Genomic DNA, 18782 nt, shown 5'->3' on the forward strand with positions numbered 1-18782 from the left:
GCATGAAAAATTCTTGTTACACGTATAAACATTTAAACATTCATTTACACATACACATTCTAATTTATTCACCTTACAATGGGACACCTTTTGCTAACTTCTCCCATCACATTAATATATAAATGTTACACAGACCTTTATAAATCATTTTCTATACACAACTTCTTCGTGTGGAATACCTTAAATATGCAATACTCCACTCTCTTTGTAAAGTTAATTACACAGAATACATTTGAGTGCTAACTATTCATGATTATGATGCACTCCTACGATATCTCAGATGGGAGCAAGATGACACTTTTCCAACCTCAAGTAGGTGACCTCGCATGTGATGGAGCGGAAATTTCACGGTAATTTCTCAATGCAAAACATCATTACCGCTCATTTTCCGCTTAAGGCGATGGAACTTTGCCACTGTGTGATCACCATTAGGAAACTTTGCATAAACATGAAAAATCAGATGCAAATAAATATTTAAGGCAATAATGAGAGTTGTGAGTAGTTTTAAAGGGTTTTATTTTCTCATCAAAAGTCAAGGTTCTCTGACTCTTTATTCATTAGTCAAATATCAATCATGGTACAGAATTGAAAAATGAAAAAAATAGAATTAACACAGAACATATTATAGATTGCATATAACGCACTCCATAAAGGAAGGAAATGAGGCATAAAATGTCAGTCAGAACTCATAAAAAGTTTCAGGAAAAATAGAGTGAGTAGGCTAAATCAATCATTAATATTAGCACAAAATCTCCCATAAAGAGAAATAAAATGCATAAAACAAATAAGTCTTTACAAACTAGTTAGCATAAAACTCAGAATTTTAGCATCTAACCCTGTTCTGATCTCTCAGCTGATCTCTCTGAGCTCGTCTGCCTTGGCCACTCTGTGTCATACAACAGACTCTGCCCATGGCTCCTCCTTTCTCCCTCTCTCTCCGCAGAACTCTGAAAAAGAGTGTCTTTCTGCAAGCGTAACAATAAAGAAAAAAAACACCTCTCAGCTAGCAACAAATATTTCTAACAAAAACAATACATGGCTTGGTCTTCGTAGCTTGTCCAATTGGACCTTCAGAACACATTGACACCCCATGGGCTGACTGAACACGTCATCAATCAGGCGAGTTCTTGTAACACATTTGAGTCTTGTGCTAAATGATTTCATCTCCTAACATCCTAAAAAAAATTACATTTTCTCCAACAAAAAGTATTAATGATGCGGAAACAGAGGATACATATTATAATAATCAGGAAGAAAAATGTGTGCTTTGCAGTTTTCACTCTACGTTATGGAGTGAAGTAAGATTTATTTAAACAACTGCATGGAGATAAAAGTTTGCTACAAGCGAAGGTCTTTTCATGAGGAGACGGGAGGAAAAGGGATTTAGTAATAAATAAATCTTATAGGTGAAATCTGAGCCCCATCAATTCACCCCTTGATAATAAACAAATCATGATACCTCAAATGATTTGTAAATCATCAGTATGATTTTTAAATTCACATGTTACATTTGTTTTAAAGGCACTCATCATTAGTTGAGTCAAATATTTGTTTTTCTCTAACTAAAATATTACTACTCATCTTTAGTGTATGTAGCTATGGTAGTTTTGTTAGCACACTTAATTTCACACAGGTATGTAAAGAAAACCCCTACTAAAACTAGTATGTTCATTATCACTATGTATGATAAGCGTGAGGCGCTTATCATACCTCTGTTGAAGCCTGGGAGACCCCCCTTAGACAGGACTGCCTACCGTCCACTCTCCATGTTTACCACTGACTATAAGATCTTAAGTCAGATACTAGCCACTCGCCTCCTGCTGTATATGACCCACCTAGTACATGTGGATCAGGCGGTGTTTAAACCCAAACGGAATACAGCGGGCAACGTTCGTCACCTGCTCCGTGTTTTAGAGGCCAATACGTACTTGTCGCATACTGCTGCAATATTCTCAGTTGATATCGAAAAGGCCTTTGACAGCCTGGAGTGGCCTTATTTATTTCAGGTACTGCGTGCCTTTGGATTGGAGGAGCGGTTTGTGGCTTGGACGGCTTTGCTATATAGGGACTCCACGGCTAGAACTAAGTCAGGAGGTCTGATATCGGCTCCTTGTGCGGTAAGTAGAGGGACTCGCCAAGGGTGTCCTCTATCCCCGCTATTATTTGCACTGGCCATAGAGCCACTGGCGGTCCAGGCCCGAACGGGGAAATGGTTCAGGGGGCTCCAGGTGCATGATGATACCCATTATATTGCGCTTTATGCGGACGACCTCCTCCTGTTCGTAGCCGACACCCAGGAGGTTTTGTTGGGAGCTAAGCGCCTGCTTCGACATATCGAAGAAATGGCAGGTCTGGGAGTGAACTGGACAAAATCGTGCCTGTTCCCCACCTCCAAAACAGTTGAGGGTCCTCGGTTTACGGAGGATGTAAAATGGGAACATACCTGTATAACGTATCTACCATGAACAGAAAGATCTGGTGGAGGGTAATATTGGCAGGGCTATACGGGGTCTCCAAGGCAGTATGGACTTTTGGCAGTCGTTGCCGCTGTCCCTGATAGGGCGGGTGGCGCTTCTCAAGATGGTGGCACTCCCCAGGCTGTTATATTATTTTCGGACGCTTCCTGTTTGGCTCCCTGCGTCGACTTTTAAGAGGCTTCAACAGATGATAACGGGGCTTCTCTGGCTCTCTGGGAGGCGACGGGTAGCGTTACACACTCCGCTACGCCCGCTGGGGGAGGGAAGTCTAGCAGTTCCGGACTTCGAGTCCTATTATCTGGCGGCCCAGCTGCAGTGGCTGACTCACGCGGTGGCTCAGGAGTTTCGGGGAGTGGGAGATGCTGCGGGGGGCGGATTTCTGCCTACTTGCCATCTAGGATTATTTTACAACAGCTGCTTCGCCTTGGGGACCTCCCTGGGGATGTGCAGACTTTTCGGTTGTGCTGGAATAGGAGTCAACAGAGGGCGCGGATCGTCTGCCTGTACGCTCCAGAGATCCCGTTGTTAATGTGCCAGCAGTTGCCTCATGGGGGCAACTGGTCAGCGCTCATGGGCTGGTGTGCTTCGGGATTGACAGCTGCGGGAGATTTATATGAAGATAATGTTCTCCTGCCTTTTGAGGCCATTCGTGAGCGTTTTGATCTCCCTCGTGGAGATTATCTGCTGCATGCGGCCTTAGTGTCGGCTATCCAGCGGCGATGGAAGGGGGGCTGTCTGAACCCAAGAAATCAATGGCTTGCCAGTACGTTGTGCTGGCGGCCGGTATCATTAAAGCTGTTACTTGTTTATATCGACGGATGACTTGTGAAAGGTTGCCCCCTCTTCTGAGGTTGTAGCAACAATGGGAGGAGCACATTGAAGGGGAAATTCATGATAAAATCTGGGCTGAATTGCTTGAGCGCCCATGGAAATGCTCCAGGAACGCCCGATTTCAACAGATCCAATTCTTTATTTTGCACAGAGCTTATCTCACTCCGGTCAAAATTAAACGCTATTTTAAAACACTCGCAGCACCCTGCCCCCGCTGCAACAGAGAGGAAGCGGATTTCTGTCATATGATGTAGGACTGCCCCCGGATTGGGACTTATTGGTGGGAAGTGTGGACACTGCTTTGTGATGTTACGGAGAGGGTTATTGAATTTGGTATTGGTCCATGTTTATTACACTGGTTCCCCCACACTTTGAAGACAAAAGTAACTAGTAAATTTATAGACCTGGGGCTGGTCCTGGCCAAAAGGGAAATTACTGCTAATTGGAAGGCTTAGCGGGGGCCGGGTTTGCAGAGGTGGAAGGCTGAATTTATTCGAAGGGCAGAGTGTGAGGCGGTTCTCCGACTACAAACGGCTGGCCGAGCTCATAGCGACAAAGCAATAGATTCAACCCGCGCCTTAGGAGCCTTAACGGAGCTCCTAAAACCCGCAGACTCCGATACTGATGTGGATTCCGTGATTAGTGGATCGCAAGGCCTGCCCTTCTCACTACCTGTTTAGAACGGTGTTGGAGAATGGATGCTACCACTATTAGACTACCAGCTGTCCTATGCTATGAAAGCTTGATATGTACCTTTCAGTTGCAGGATTATTGTGTTGTGGACACTGAGCCGAATGCCCTGTTATGTCTCAAGCTATCAAGTCATGCCGGGGGAGTTGTGGGATGGGGTTGGTGGGAGGGAGGAGGGATTGTAGCATGTTATAGGATTTATGATTTAGTGCTCATGTTCTTGACTATGATCCAGAGCTTCCGAATATAATACCTGTTATTGCCCTTTATCACATTGTGCCTTGCTATAGAAATGCGATGGTGGGACTTGTTGGTGGACCACCGCACGGTTCTCCAGTATAGTATTGAGCACTTCCAATTGTACCCGTGGATTAATGGAAAGATCGTATAAGGAGACATGTGTATTAGGGAAAATATATGCGAGCGGAAGCTCATGTTTGAATTGTATATGAGTGATATAGGATGATAATCAATAAACATATTTTACACACAAAAAAGACTTGTTCTGCACATTTTATTAATCTGACATATTTTCCTGTGAACTACCTTACTTCTGTATTCTCTATTTTTTCCAAAACAGAGGGTAATTTTTCAACTGTTATTTTTTAAAACAATCCTACAACTGTCTCCTGTCGGGCCATTTTAAACTGTACATCCTCATCAGGAATCTGATATTTAACATCATCTGGTGTACAGCAATCTGTGCTGTTTAATTTGCAAAACAAATATTTTCCTGTCAGGCCTGAGTCACAAACAACAAAATGGTAACTTTTCTCAAATAGGCCTATTTTTGCTGTAACGTTCTCTAAAACTGGGTTGGTTTGTGATTTCTCTGTTTAAAACTTCTCCAACCATGTCTGGTCCTTCCACTGTTATCACAATGGACTTGGTAAGTTCAGAATTGTTAGGGCTAAAACTCTCATTCTCAAATAGAGCAACCTGTTGAGACAAGTTCTGATTTTGTTTCCGGAAAGAATTCACACTTGCTCGGGACAACTGATTTAAATTAATTTGAGCATTTTCCATATTTTGTGGGACCATCTGAGCTAGAAAAACTCCTGTTATTGGTAGCTGTTTCTGAATTGACATTTGCATTTGCTGAGCTGGAACATTTTACACCTGCAATTCTCTCTGTGTTTGCGCATTTCCATTTACTGCATCATGTTTAAATTTACATTTCTTCTTTCAATCCTCAAATCTCTTACAAAGATGGCAAAAGGACACTTTTTCCAACACTGCAACATCCATTCCTGAATTTGCACAAACAAAATCACCTTTACTTCTAACCTGTGCAACACCAAATCTTCCTTGAGCACCTTTTATTTCTGTTTGTGAAACAACACCTTGTAACTCACTTTCATTCTCTGCAAACAACTGATTTTGGAAACTTTTCTGAGCAAACTCCCTCTGTACCATCATAGGTTTTGCTCAAGCCCTTTCTGCTTCATCCCTTGTTCAGCACTATAGTACCCTTCATCTTTCAGAATCCCATCTATCAGCTCTCTTTGCAAACAAACCAATATTTGCTGTACATGCACACTGATCTGATCAGAGAACAATAATCCAATAACAGAGTCACAAAGAATCTCATGCCACTAGCATCAGGACATTCTCTCCCACTGTGTTGCGGAAACACTAAACACACACTTTCATAAAACTCATGAACCAATTCTTTTAGCTCTTGAATTGTTATTTTAATCTGTACCCAATTAACAACTTTTGCTGGCACTCTACCCTTCAGAAAAGTAATCACTGCTTCATTTTGCTCCATAACTACAGAAAATGGTGGTTCATTCAATCAATCAATCAATCAATCAGGCGTTTGTTAAGCGTGACTACTTACCCATAAGGGTCTCAAGGCGCTGGGGGTAGAGGAGGTGCATGTTACAGTCCATCAAGGAGGGGGTCTGTCGAAGAGCCAGGTTTTGAGGTTTCTTGCGAAGATGGGAAGCAATGTTTTCTGTCGGAGGGGGAGCGGAAGGGCGTTCCAGGCTTTGGCCGCGAGGAAGGAGAAGGAGCGGCCTCCCGATCAGGTCTTTCTGGTGCGGGGGACTGCGGTGTAGGAGAGCTGGGCTGATCGTAGGGTCCTTTGGGGTGCGTGGAAATTGAGTAGGCTGTGCAGGTATGCTGGTCCAGTGTCGTGGAGGGCCTTGTGTGCGTGGGTGAGCATCTTGAAGGTGACTCTGGCCTCAATGGGGAGCCAGTGGAGTGTGCGGAGGTGCTGGGAGATGTGGCAGTCTCTTGGCAGGTTGAGAACCAGTTTTGCGGCGGCGTTCTGGATGTTCTGTAGCTTGTGGGTGAGGTTTTTGTTTATTATGGCGTAGAGTGCGTTGCCGTAGTTGAGTCTGCTGGTGACCAGGGCATGAGTGACGGTCTTTCTGTGTTCGAGGGGGATCCATTTGAAGGTCCTACGTAGGAGGCGGAGGGTGAGGAACAGGAGGACGAGACGGAGTTGATATGGCGGTACATTTTGAGATCGGAGTCCAGGATGATTCCCAGGTTGCGTGCGTGGTCTGTGGGGGTGGGTGGGTTTCCAAGGGCGGGGGGCCACCAGGTGTCATTCCAGGCATTGGGGTTTGAGCCCATGATGAGTACTTCTGTCTTGTTGGTGTTTAGTTGTAGGCTGCTGATTTTCATCCATTTGGCGACTGCTTCCATGCCTTCTCAAAAGTTGTGTCTGGCGGTGGTAGGTTCGTTGGATAGGAAGAGGATGAGTTGGGTGTCGTCTGCGTATGACACAATGTTGAGTCCGTAGGTTCTGACGATGGGGGCGAGTGGAGCCATGTAGACGTTGAAGAGCATAGGGCTGAGGGAGGACCCCTGAGGGACTCCTCAGGTGGTTGGTGTAGGGTCCAAGAGGAAAGAGGGGGATCTGACCCACTGCGTTCTGCCGGAGAGGAAGGAGAGGATCCATTCGAGGGCATTGTCCTGGATCCCTGCGTCGAGGAGTCTGTGTATTAGGGTGCGGTGAGAGACTGTGTTGAACGCCACTGAGAGGTCGAGGAGGATGAGGGCTACATTCATGCAAACATTTTTCATTGTCTCGTCATCTGACCCTTGCACAACAACGTTAGATTCAAACCACAATTCAATCTGCATAGCAGTGTCAAATAACATTTTTAAATTAAATACACAACTCCTTTAAAATTTCAACAAATCCATCAACTTGTGGGTACCACAGCATAGGCCTGTCTCTCAATTTTGGGAATGTGTTCAGAAATGCTGCAAGTTCACTTTTGTTCCGTGGCTCATGAACATGCACTTCTGCCCCCTTTTCTCTCAATGAGTAAGCAAAAGCTTCTCCCTCATTGTGAGGATGCCGAGGCCAGACTCGTGGTATAAAGGGAAATCAGGCAGGACAGAGGTTATCTGGTTGGATACCGTTTAATGTCTATGAGCCACAGTGTATAGGATGCAGTCTGCAGTTATGGAAAAACGAACTGAAATAACCGTAGCCTTGGTTATTAATCACCACAGTCTCAGGCTTCACTCAGATTAGTCACGCTATCCTTCCTGTCTGTCCTCTCTCCTCGGGGTTGTGCTGGCCTTCCCGTCTTTCCTCTCTTGTCCACTCGCTTCTCGGGGGAACTCCAATACCGGGGAAGCGCAAAAGGAAGAAAGAAACACTCAGTTTAGGTCCTACTCTCTGTTCTCTTAAATGATTGTGCCACCGTCACCAGAACGTCGTGGGGATGGGTAAAACAAGAAACAGGAAAGGATTATTAAGGGTGAGAGGGGTGTGAGGGGACTTGCGGGTTCCAGTCGAGTGCGGCTGTGCTCCCTCCTTTCAGACACCCCAACAGCCCCACCAAAAAGAACCTCGGAGCGGCACTTGCCTGTGGCCACGACCCGGGAACAGGGCCGTGGCAGTTGGACCCGGGGCGTCCTCTCCCTCTCGTGGGCTGCCGGGCTTATCCGCGTTGTACTCTTTCTCTCCTGTTGTCGTAGTCTTTGTGGCTCCGTCGTCAGGTTCTCCGGCCATCTCAGGTCCCGCTCTCCTCCCTGGATTGTCGTAAACGCCTCCGTCCTTCCTCTCGCACACCTTGGTCTCTTCTCCTCGCGTCGTCCGTTGCTCCGTTGTCCTCTCTCCTCGGCTGGGCTCTTCCTTTGTGCTGCTCCGGACACCCTCCTTCCTGGTTCCACCCCTCTTAATGTCCATTGGCTGATGCGTGTTGACGTCGCGCGTTCCGAGCGCAACTAGAACGCAGGCTGTGTCCGGCGGCATTTCACCGTCTATGTCCGTTTCGTCCGACTTCCGCCTGGCTGCGCCATCCTCCTCCTTACAGTCGCCCCCCCTTAGGAATGGACGTTGGGGCCATTCACAGCAAGGATTCCTGGACAAATAATCCGCACTCAGTTGCCTCATCCCTGGCATGTGGAGAGTCTGAAACGAAAAGGGTTGCAAGGCGAGAAACCATCGGAGTATGCGGGGATTGGTGTCTTTGTTCTGCGCAAGCCATGTCAGGGGAGCGTGATCAGTAAGGACAAGGAACTGTCTGCCTAATAGATAGTATTGCAATGATTCTACCGCCCACTTAATGGCTAAACATTCCTTCTCTATCGTGGAATAGTTGGTTTCCCGGGGGAACAGTTTTCTGCTCAGGTACAACAGGGGTCTCAGTTCTTCACCGGAGTCTGGTTGGTATAATACAGCCCCCAACCCATAACCTGAGGCGTCGGTTTGAAGAACGAATGTGCGATCGAAGTTGGGGCACCGCAACACTGGGGCGGTACAGATAGCATGTTTGAGGGCTTCAAAGCTCGTTTCGTGTGCTACGTTCCATGTCTGTATGTGTGTGGATGTGCTTTGGACAGGAGGTCGGTAAGTGGACTAGCTATGGACGAAAAGTGGGGTATAAACCGCCTGTAATATCCTATAAAGCCTAAGAAGGAACGTATTTCCTTCTTGGTTTGTGGTCTGGAGATAGTGCGGATGGCTTCGATCTTGTCTACCTGGGGCCTGATGTGTCCTTCCTGTATGGTATACCCCAAATATTGTATTGTGTTGGTCCCTAAGAGTGATTTCTTTGGGTTGATGGTGAGGCCTGCGTCCTGTAATGCTAGAAATATGGCTTTGAGATGTAACAGGTGGTCTTCCCATGTGTGGCTAAAAACCACGATATCATCAAGATAAGCCGCGGCGTACATCTGATGCGGTTTCAATACCTGGTCCATTAGCCTCTGAAATGTGGCTGGGGCCCCATGCAACCCGAACGGGAGTACCTTGAAGTGATATAGGCCTGAAGGTGTGGAAAACGCAGTTTTTTCTTTGGATGTGGGATCTAACGGGATTTGCTAATAACCTTTTGTTAGGTCTAGGGTTGACATATAGCTGACTTGTCTCAGACGTTCCACCATCTCATCTATCCGGGGCATGGGGTGTCGAACTTTGTGATGGCGTTCACCTGTCGAAAATCAATGCAAAAGCGCAGACTACCGTCTGGCTTTGGCACGATTACAATTGGAGAGCACCAGTTGCTCTGGGATGGTTCTATTATCCCGGCCTGGAGCATGTCTACCACTTCCTTTTCCACTGCCTCCCTACGGGCTTCTGGAATGCGGTAGGGTTTTTGTTTTATAATTTTCGGGTGTAGGGTTACTATTTTGTGTTGGACCAGGGATGTTAACCCTGGGCTTGTGGAAAAAAGGTCGGGAAAGGCGGTTAGTACAGTGCCTAGCTGGGTTTGTTGTGCAGTCGTTAACACCTCACCAATGGGAACTGGGGAACCCATGAAGTCGCTGACTGACAGGAGTGGAATGTCTAACTGTGAGGAGCTACAGGCCATCAAAGCTGGGCTTTGTTCCACAGCGGACTGGGGCTCCTCCCATTTTTTCAGGAGGTTTATGTGATATATTTGTTTACCCCCGGCTCTGTGTGGCAGTAGGATACTGTAGGTTACAGGGGTGATTCTTTTTTCCACCACATACGGCCCTTGCCACTTCATCAATAACTTGTCGTCTGTGGATGGGAGTAATAAAAGGACCTTGTCCCCAGGCTGCAACACCCTAAGTCGGCTGTTACGGTCATAATACCTTTTCTGCGTATCCTGTGCTTCCTGCATATTTTCCTGCACTAGACCCCATAGGTGTGTTAAGGACGATTTCAGATCGGTAACATACTTCAGCAGGGCTTTCCCTTCCTCCTCTTCCCCTTCCCACTGTTCACTAGCCATATCCAATAAAGTCCGGGGCTTTCTCCCGAACAGCAACTCAAATGGGGAAAATCCAGTGGACCGCTGCTCGTGTGTCCGTAAAGCGAAGAGAACCAGGGGAAGTTTCCGGTCCCAATCCCTCCCAGTGTCAGAGACGACCTTGCGGAGTAGGTTTTTGATGGTTTTGTTATACCGCTCCACAAGGCCGTCTGTCTGTGGGTGATAGTCTGATGTCCTTATATTCTTTATCCCGAGCAGGGTACATATCTGGCCCATCATTCGTGACACGAATGGGGTACCCTGGTCGGTCAGGATCTCAGAGGGAAAACCGACTCGCGAAAACAGGGTTATCATGGCTTGTGCCACGGCTGAGGTGGTCATGCGTGATAACGGGAAAGCCTCCGGGTATCGACTGGCATAGTCGACTATGACCAGTATGTAACGGTGTCCACGGGATGAAGGGATTAAGGGCCCCACTAAATCCATTCCCACTCGCATAAAGGGGATGTCGATAATGGGCAGAGGTTGTAGGGGGGCTTTGGTGATGGACCCGGGATTTGTGTATTGACAGCGCGCGCATGCCGCGCAGTGTTTGGCAACGTCCCTATAGACACCCGGCCAATAGAATTTCTCTAGGAGGTATTTCAGGGTATTTTCCTTACCATAGTGGCCACCCCCCATTTTGTTATGGGCCAACTGGAGTACATGATCTCGGAAGGAAAGGAGAACAAGCAGTTGGGTTTTTACTCCTGAATCTTTCTTTTCGGCTCTATACAACAATCCCCTGTTGACTCCGAAATAAGGTCCTACCTGGTCTGGTGGCTCGTCCTGGACCTGTTCCCAGGCATGTATGAGTGTTTGGTCGTCCCGTTGGGCTGTCCGGAAACTATGAGGAGGTGTGTCATCGGTCTCTGCAAGGGAAAGGGGAAAAACAGTCCGTGATAGTGGTGCACAAAAGCCTTTTTTATCTCTACGCCTTTCTCGTCTACTTTTTTTGTCTCGAGCATCTCGTGTTTCTATCTCAGTAGTATGAAAAGGTGCTTAGTCTAGCCAAGTATGGTTGTTTCTTTTTGTTCCCTCTATATATGCTTCAAATTTGGGGTGGTCGGTCCCTATGATAACGGGTTCGGGCAAACAGGGAATCACACCCACCCTCTTTAGGTGAGGGTCGTTATCCACCTCTAATATGACTTCCGCAGTAGGATACGATTTGGTATCCCCATGGACGCATGTCACCTTCACTTGCTCTGATGTTTGTAACAGGTGGTCCCCAACCAGGGATCCGTCAACCACCGTGACATGACACCCGGTGTCTAACAGAGCCTGTCGCTTCTTTCCATTTAAATACACTTCGGTTTTATAGCGTTGGGAACCCTCCCTTGTTAACAGGATCCTGCCACGAGTGTATCCTACCTCCATGGGTTCAGCGGACAGCACTCGGTGAGGACACAGTCTGGCTACATGGCCCCATTCCGCACAGCTGAAACATTGAGGGCCTTTCCCGCTAACACCTGTGGGACCAGGGCTTGGTTTTGGAAGGGAACGGAGGGGCGGTAAGGGCCTTGGGTCGGGCTTTAGGGGGGTTCTGAAGGAGGACTGCAACGGGGTTCGTGACAGTGGAGCCTGAGTCTGAGGTCTTAAATTGCCTGCTCTAAAGTCGGGGGCCCTATGGAAGGCACATGCTATTTCCACCGCAGAAGCGGTGGTGAGATGCGGGTGTTGTTTCACCCATGACTTTGTGGTGGGTGGTAAGGCGTCTATATATTGTTCTAGAAACACCTTTTCGACAACCTCTTCTATCGTGGATATGTGGGGTGTCAACCATCTAGTACCTAAATCCCTTATTCTATAATACAAAGCCCTAGGATTATCCCCAGTAGTCCACTTTTCTTTTCGGAATTTGTTGCGATAATGCTCTTGATCGAACCCCAGTCTCTCTAGGATCGCCTTCTTTACATCTACATAGGCAGTCGTCCCATCGGGGTTGGCGGCTTGGTATGCGGCTTGTAACTCTCCCGAGAGGAGCGGGGCAATGTATTGACCCCACCTCTCTTGTGGCCAGGCTGCTGAGGACGCTAGCCGCTCAAAGTTCAGAAAGAAATAATCAGGGTCTTCCCCTTCCTTTTACTTTTGCAGGACCGTTCCTGGGACAGTGGGGTGGACTCTGGTATGTACAATCGCGTCAGTAAGCCGTAGAATGGCAGTATCCTGCACTTGTTGATTCAAAGCGACTACTGTTGCCTGGTCCTTAAGGACTCCCTGTAGGACTTCCCTCTCTAGTCTAGCTGCCTGTAATTGTTGCTCAAAAACTAACTGCAAATGTCTTTGTCCTTCGGCCAATTGGGTGAGCATATCCTCCAGAGGCACGGGCTGTGTCATGGCTCGACACACCGGGACTCAGCAATCCCACTTCTGACACCACTTTGTAAGGATGCCGAGGCCAGACTCGTGGTATAAAGGGAAATAAGGCAGGACAGAGGTTATCTGGTTGGATACCGTTTAATGTCTATGAGCCACAGTGTATAGGATGCAGTCTGCAGTTATGGAAAAACGAACTGAAATAACCGTAGCCTTGGTTATTAATCACCACAGTCTCAGGCTTCACTCAGATTAGTCACGCTATCCTTCCTGTCTGTCCTCTCTCCTCGGGGTTGTGCTGGCCTTCCCGTCTTTCCTCTCTTGTCCGCTCGCTTCTCGGGGGAACTCCAATACCGGGGAAGCCCAAAAGGAAGAAAGAAACACTCAGGTTAGGTCCTACTCTCTGTTCTCTTAAATGATTGTGCCACCGTCACCAGAACGTCGTGGGGATGGGTAAAACAAGTAATAGGAAAGGATTATTAAGGGTGAGAGGGGTGTGAGGGGACTTGCGGGTTCCAGTCGAGTGCGGCTGTGCTCCCTCCTTTCAGACACCCCAACAGCCCCACCAAAAAGACCCTCGGAGCGGCACTTGCCTGTGGCCACGACCCGGGAACAGGGCCGTGGCAGTTGAACCCGGGGCGTCCTCTCCCTCTCGTGGGCCGCCGGGCTTATCCGCGTTGTACTCTTTCTCTCCTGTTGTCGTAGTCTTCGTGGCTCCGTCGTCAGGTTCTTCGGCCTTTCAGGTCCCGCTCTCCTCCCTGGATTGTCGTAAACGCCTCCGTCCTTCCTCTCGCACACCTTGGTCTCTTCTCCTCGCGTCGTCCGTTGCTCCGTTGTCCTCTCTCCTCGGCTGGGCTCTTCATTCGCGCTGCTCCGGACACCCTCCTTCCTGGTTCCGCCCCTCTTAATGTCCATTGGCTGATGCGTGTTGACGTCGCGCGTTCCGAGCGCAACTAGAACGCAGGCTGTGTCCGGCGGCGTTTCACCGTCTATGTCCGTTTCGTTCGACTTCCGCCTGGCTGCGCCGTCCTCCTCCTTACACTCATCCTGTTTATTATTTTCCTCAACAAGGTCTGGTGGTTTCTTTTCCTTATCCAGTTTCCTTGCTAGGTCTAGTGGTTTCTTTTTCTTGTCATGTGTTCTTGCCCACTTGTCTCCTAATTTCTCAAACCCATTGCATTTGAAAATATGTTTTATTATTTCTGCAATGTGTAATTGCATTGCTGAAAAACTCATTGTCTTATTTGCTTCATCATCCTGGCACTTGTTCACACTTTCATGATTTAAACAGCAGGGACTGTTAATTTCTTCATGTTCAATTTTTTTTAAACAGAGTTTATTTGTCAAACAGCACATATGGAGCGGAGCTCTGTACCCCAGAGACATCTGTATAATAAACTTGCATCAGCATGAATTTGACTTTTAGAATAGCATAATCTAGGAGAAATGGAAAGCAATCCAAATGAAAAAAAAACACCAACATCCACCCCAAGGGATGTAGCACATTACTGCACCTGGAGCTGTACCTCGCACCAAGTAGAAACTTAAGCTAAATCAGATAGCCCTGGCGGAGACGCGGTTCCAAATATAGACCACGATAGTCAAATTTTAAATTTGAAACATTAAGCTGTCTCTCTTTTTCGGGGTCTGGGTTAATGTGTTTCCTCATGCTCTCTATCTTTTTAATCACTGCTGCTTCCTCAAAGCAGGTTTGAAAAATCCCATCTCCAAATATATTCCTTTTATCCTGGGCTGTTGGTGTTGTAAAGACCATTTTTCCCCCATCTTTCAATGCTTGGACTGTCTGGGGTAGTTTCTGTTCAATAATCAGTGAATTCTGGGATTCTGAAATAAACCCTGATGTAATTACTCCTTCTGCAGCTCTTTGAACTATTTGAGTAGGAACCATATTAACTAGGACAGTCACAATTTGTCTAGGCATGGTCTGTGCAGCTGCAGTTTGAAGTAGTTGTACTGAATCAGTCACAATTGAAGCAGTAACACCTGGAGAAATCACTGTCAGTGCTGAATCAACAGGCAGTGGGTCAATCTGAAATGCTGAGTCTGAAGATTCTTTGAAAAATAAGTTAACCATTGGGTTCACCATTCAGGGATTGCAAATTTGTTATTAGGGAGGATATTGTCCGTGCCAAAATATATCATGTCATGGATCCAAATTCGATTTAGTAGTACTTACTCTAGCAAATAGAATATTGTCTGATGGACTAGTAGCCCTTGATGCAAGAACGTGCCCCCCTAATGATTTCCCCCAAACAATTTTAATATCAGGGACGTGTTACACATGCATATTCAAATCATGTGCCCCACTTTCACATTGACCCCATTTGTGCTCTGGAGTCTTTAGATTGACTGAATGATGAAGGAATTCCTCCCATGTTGGTTATGCAGGAGCACATGAAGACACTGATAAGATCTAGAAGCCATAATCTGAGTTATAACTCACTAGGTCTGTCTCCACTCCTTTCCTGGCAAATTGCCCAGCTTCCCAAATCATCCACCTCTATTTCCACCTTTCATGAGTTGCTAAGGGGCTATATGGTAGTTCAAAGAAAATTTACTTTACTTTGATGGGATCTCATTTGTCTCCTGGAATATGGCAGGCCTAATCTCCAAATTGAGTTTACATGATTGATGCTCCTTTGTTGATATACCACACCTGTATTTAGAGCTGGGTACCTAAACTTCTTTATACCAGCCATTATCAATCCGAGTGGGCATCCCTCGGGTGGATTAACAGTTTGGGATAAACTCTCAATTGCAAAATAGACAGAATTGCAATAGATTCTCCTGACATCCTAGGGCCGCGTTTAAGTTCAGACAAGAACTCAAACTTTGAAATGTATAATGTCTACTAGAGGGGGATCCAACAAGGCAGGTTGTCAGACACAGTATTGAAGTTGGAAACTCTCTGGGAAACCCAAAGCCACTCTGCATACATTATTGCAGCTGGTGATTTTAATACTACATTTGAACCTCTGGATAGGATGGTGCAATGCTGGCCAGAGATGAGAATGAACAATGGGATATTCCACAACTAGATCTACCCCCAGTTAAAAAGTGGACAGAGGCTGCTCTCTAGCTAAAAGCCCTTACACTAAAACTTTCTGACTGTAGAGCATTAGGTACCTATAACAAACCCTACAATGAGAGGTGTATTGATTACATTTTAATTGACTTAAAGTTGTGGCAAGGTGTAGATGACATGGTCCTGAAAAACAGAATGGAAAGTCATCACAACCCTCTGTCTTTCTATGTCATCTTATTGGAGGAAACTCACTTTTGATCTCCATTTCCGTTGTGTCACCAAGGCTGTTCAGTTAGCCAACAACAAACACCATCTCAAATGGAGTCAGCTGGCAACACGAGAGGATGCTTTATCCTCTACTGAGAATGAACTGTTGAGCATTCTAGCAAAGCTTAAAGCTGCCATGGTTGCCAGGGACAACCTGCAGGAAGTTACAGATTTCCATTCAAGTTTTTTCAACCAGCCAATTGCCCTCTTCCTTGTGTTTAACAACAATAGAAGAAGAGTGCAGAAAATTGCATCCTGGTATAATGTTGAGTGCAGGAAATTAAAATCTAAACCCACAGTTCCTATAAAGAATAGAAATATTAATCAAACTTGCACTCTGTGTAAGGCATATAAACATGCTCAATCAAAAGCTAAGCGGGATTGGGAAGACCAAAGGTGGCCTTATCTTCTATCAACCTGTCATGAGAAAGATATGATCAAATTTTGGTCACCAGTTACATGGGGAAGAGTTGATGCAGAAGCCCGGCTAGCAAACCACATTCTACTTATAGGATATAGAGCTTGCCATAGGTGCTACAGCACAGGGTAAAACCCATAGACCAGATGGCATACCTACTGATATCTAACTTTCTGATAAAGTGAAATGGGATGAGTACATTTTATTCTTGAGTAATGCCATACGCAAAAGAGCACCAACCCCTATGTCTTGGAAAGGCACTGAGGTGCTTCCCATCTACAAAAAAGGGGATCCTAGCTTGCTATCTAGCTATAGACGAATTAGTCCGATTGACTCCATACAGAAGGTTTTGCTGCCAGATTGTTTATGGGGTGAAGAAGGGAAAATACTCTCTGCCTTCCAATAAAGCTTCAGTTCAAACATTAGCACTGTGGACCAGGTATTCAGTTTCTTTCTACCGTACTGGAAAACTCTGCTTATCGGCAAGGGTCTCTTATATGCGGCCTTTTTCAACCAGAAGTCTGTATTTGATTTGGTCCATTAGCAAAATCTGCAGCAGGTATTACGGCAGATGGGAATGCCTCTCAATATATCATCAATAATTGTTCGGTTTCACGAAGAGATTATGCCATTTTTCATTGGGCTGAACAGGGGGAGCTTACGAATCCAATTTTGATTAGGAAAGAAGTTCAGCAGGGTGGTGCACTACCTCTTGGCTGTACCCTTGAATGCACCATGCCTGGCTAATGTAAAGGTACCCATTCTGTTATTTGCCGATGACACCCCCCTTGTCTCTCAAACACCCAAAGGGCTGCAAACCTTTTTATCACGCTTTGAGGAGTTCTGCTCGCTAAGAGGTCTTGAGGTTAACAGAACCACTACAAAATGTATGTCATTAAATCCATATAAAACATGTATAGGAAAAATTAGCTTGGGAGGTGAGGAACTTGAAAGGGTGGATGCTTTTGAGTATTTAGGCATCAACTTGTCATTCAGTATGTCATGGAAACAGCACATTGACTAAGCTACGCTCAAGCATATGCAGATATCAGGTGCCATTTTCAAGGACCATCCTGCATCTCACAGAAAACCAATACCACAACCCCTCCAGATTCACAATTCTTAAGCTGTGGGTGCGGCATTACATGGTGTAGGACTATGGGGGTTTAGTAACATTTCTGACATGACTAAATCTGAACGTAAGTTAATTAGAACATCGATGTCCCTACCCCCTAGTACTATCCACTTGACCTCGACATGGGCAGGAGGCAAATTGCTGATAAAGTAGGCTCAGATCAATTTTGTTCTGGGGGGAACTCAGAACCACTCCCAAACTAACCAACTATGGAGAGGACTTCCAGAATATAATTAGATTAGACAGATTCCACAAAATCGAGTGTCGTAAAAACATCAGAAAGGTGTTGTCTTCCCTAGGCCTGTTGAGTCATTGAGAGTCCAGGTCGAGTGAGTAGATTCTTTCAAAATAAATAATTATGAAACTATATTGGCACTGGGTGGCTCAAAAAGAGTTTGATAACAGCACCAGAGGGTCTCTTTAAATTAATTTTGTGCAGTTCAAGTCAAATCCCGTGTATGAAAAATATCTGGACTGCATTACTAATCTTCTAAATGTGAAATTATATGTCCAGTTCAGGATAGGCTCAATGCCACTCATAATGTTTATCACAAATTGGTCATCTCAATCCGAGTCCTCATTGATTTTTCCGGCTTACTTGCTTCCAAGACAGACTTGGATCAGGCCAGTCCACCAAACCCTAGGCAGAGGAAACTGCGAAACAGCCATGAGAATTCTACATTCTGATCTTGCACTCTTAAATGCTTGTGCCGTGGCGAAGTTCCTGGGCTGGATGTGGTCCATTAGGTTGAATGCTGTAGCAGCTGCCTAGGCAACCTGTATTGTACTGTATATGCCTAGTAGTAAAGCACTTATTTCTTCTTGTACTTTTGCAGAGTAGAGATTGCTTCTGCAGCCTCACATTGCATATGAAGATGTGTTGTTCAGCTAAGTATTTGCTATCTTAGCACAGTTTGGTGTAAATAATGATTATTTATGCTGCTAGATTGGTAGGTGTGTGATGTCATTTGTGAACGAATTCTGTGCCATCCCTACATTGCACTTTATATGAATTAATTGTAATTGCACTGTCTAACAAAGCTCATGATAATAGCGTATGGCTGGGTGCTGACAATTTTTTTTTTTGCCAGGTCTCTTAATTTGAGAATGTCCTGGCTTTTAAAGTGGACCTGCTACACTTTTTAAACACTGATTTTCTGTTTCTTTTTCATGTGAATGGTAATATTAGCTATGCTGTTATGAACCCAAGGGCCTATGATTGATTAGATCCTACTATTATATTTCCCAGGTTGAGGTGATCTGAGTATGATTACCATGTATTACACCCTATATGAATTACGATAAGCGGTATTGACAACCTCTGATATGCTAACCCTAAAAGGTTTTGGTGTTAATAATGTTCGTCCTCTATATTTGCCACATAATAATGTTTTTATGTGTTGTAATT

This window comes from Triturus cristatus, chromosome 5_2 (genome assembly GCF_964204655.1).
Source record: "Triturus cristatus chromosome 5_2, aTriCri1.1, whole genome shotgun sequence".
In the NCBI taxonomy this organism is placed as follows: domain Eukaryota; kingdom Metazoa; phylum Chordata; class Amphibia; order Caudata; family Salamandridae; genus Triturus; species Triturus cristatus.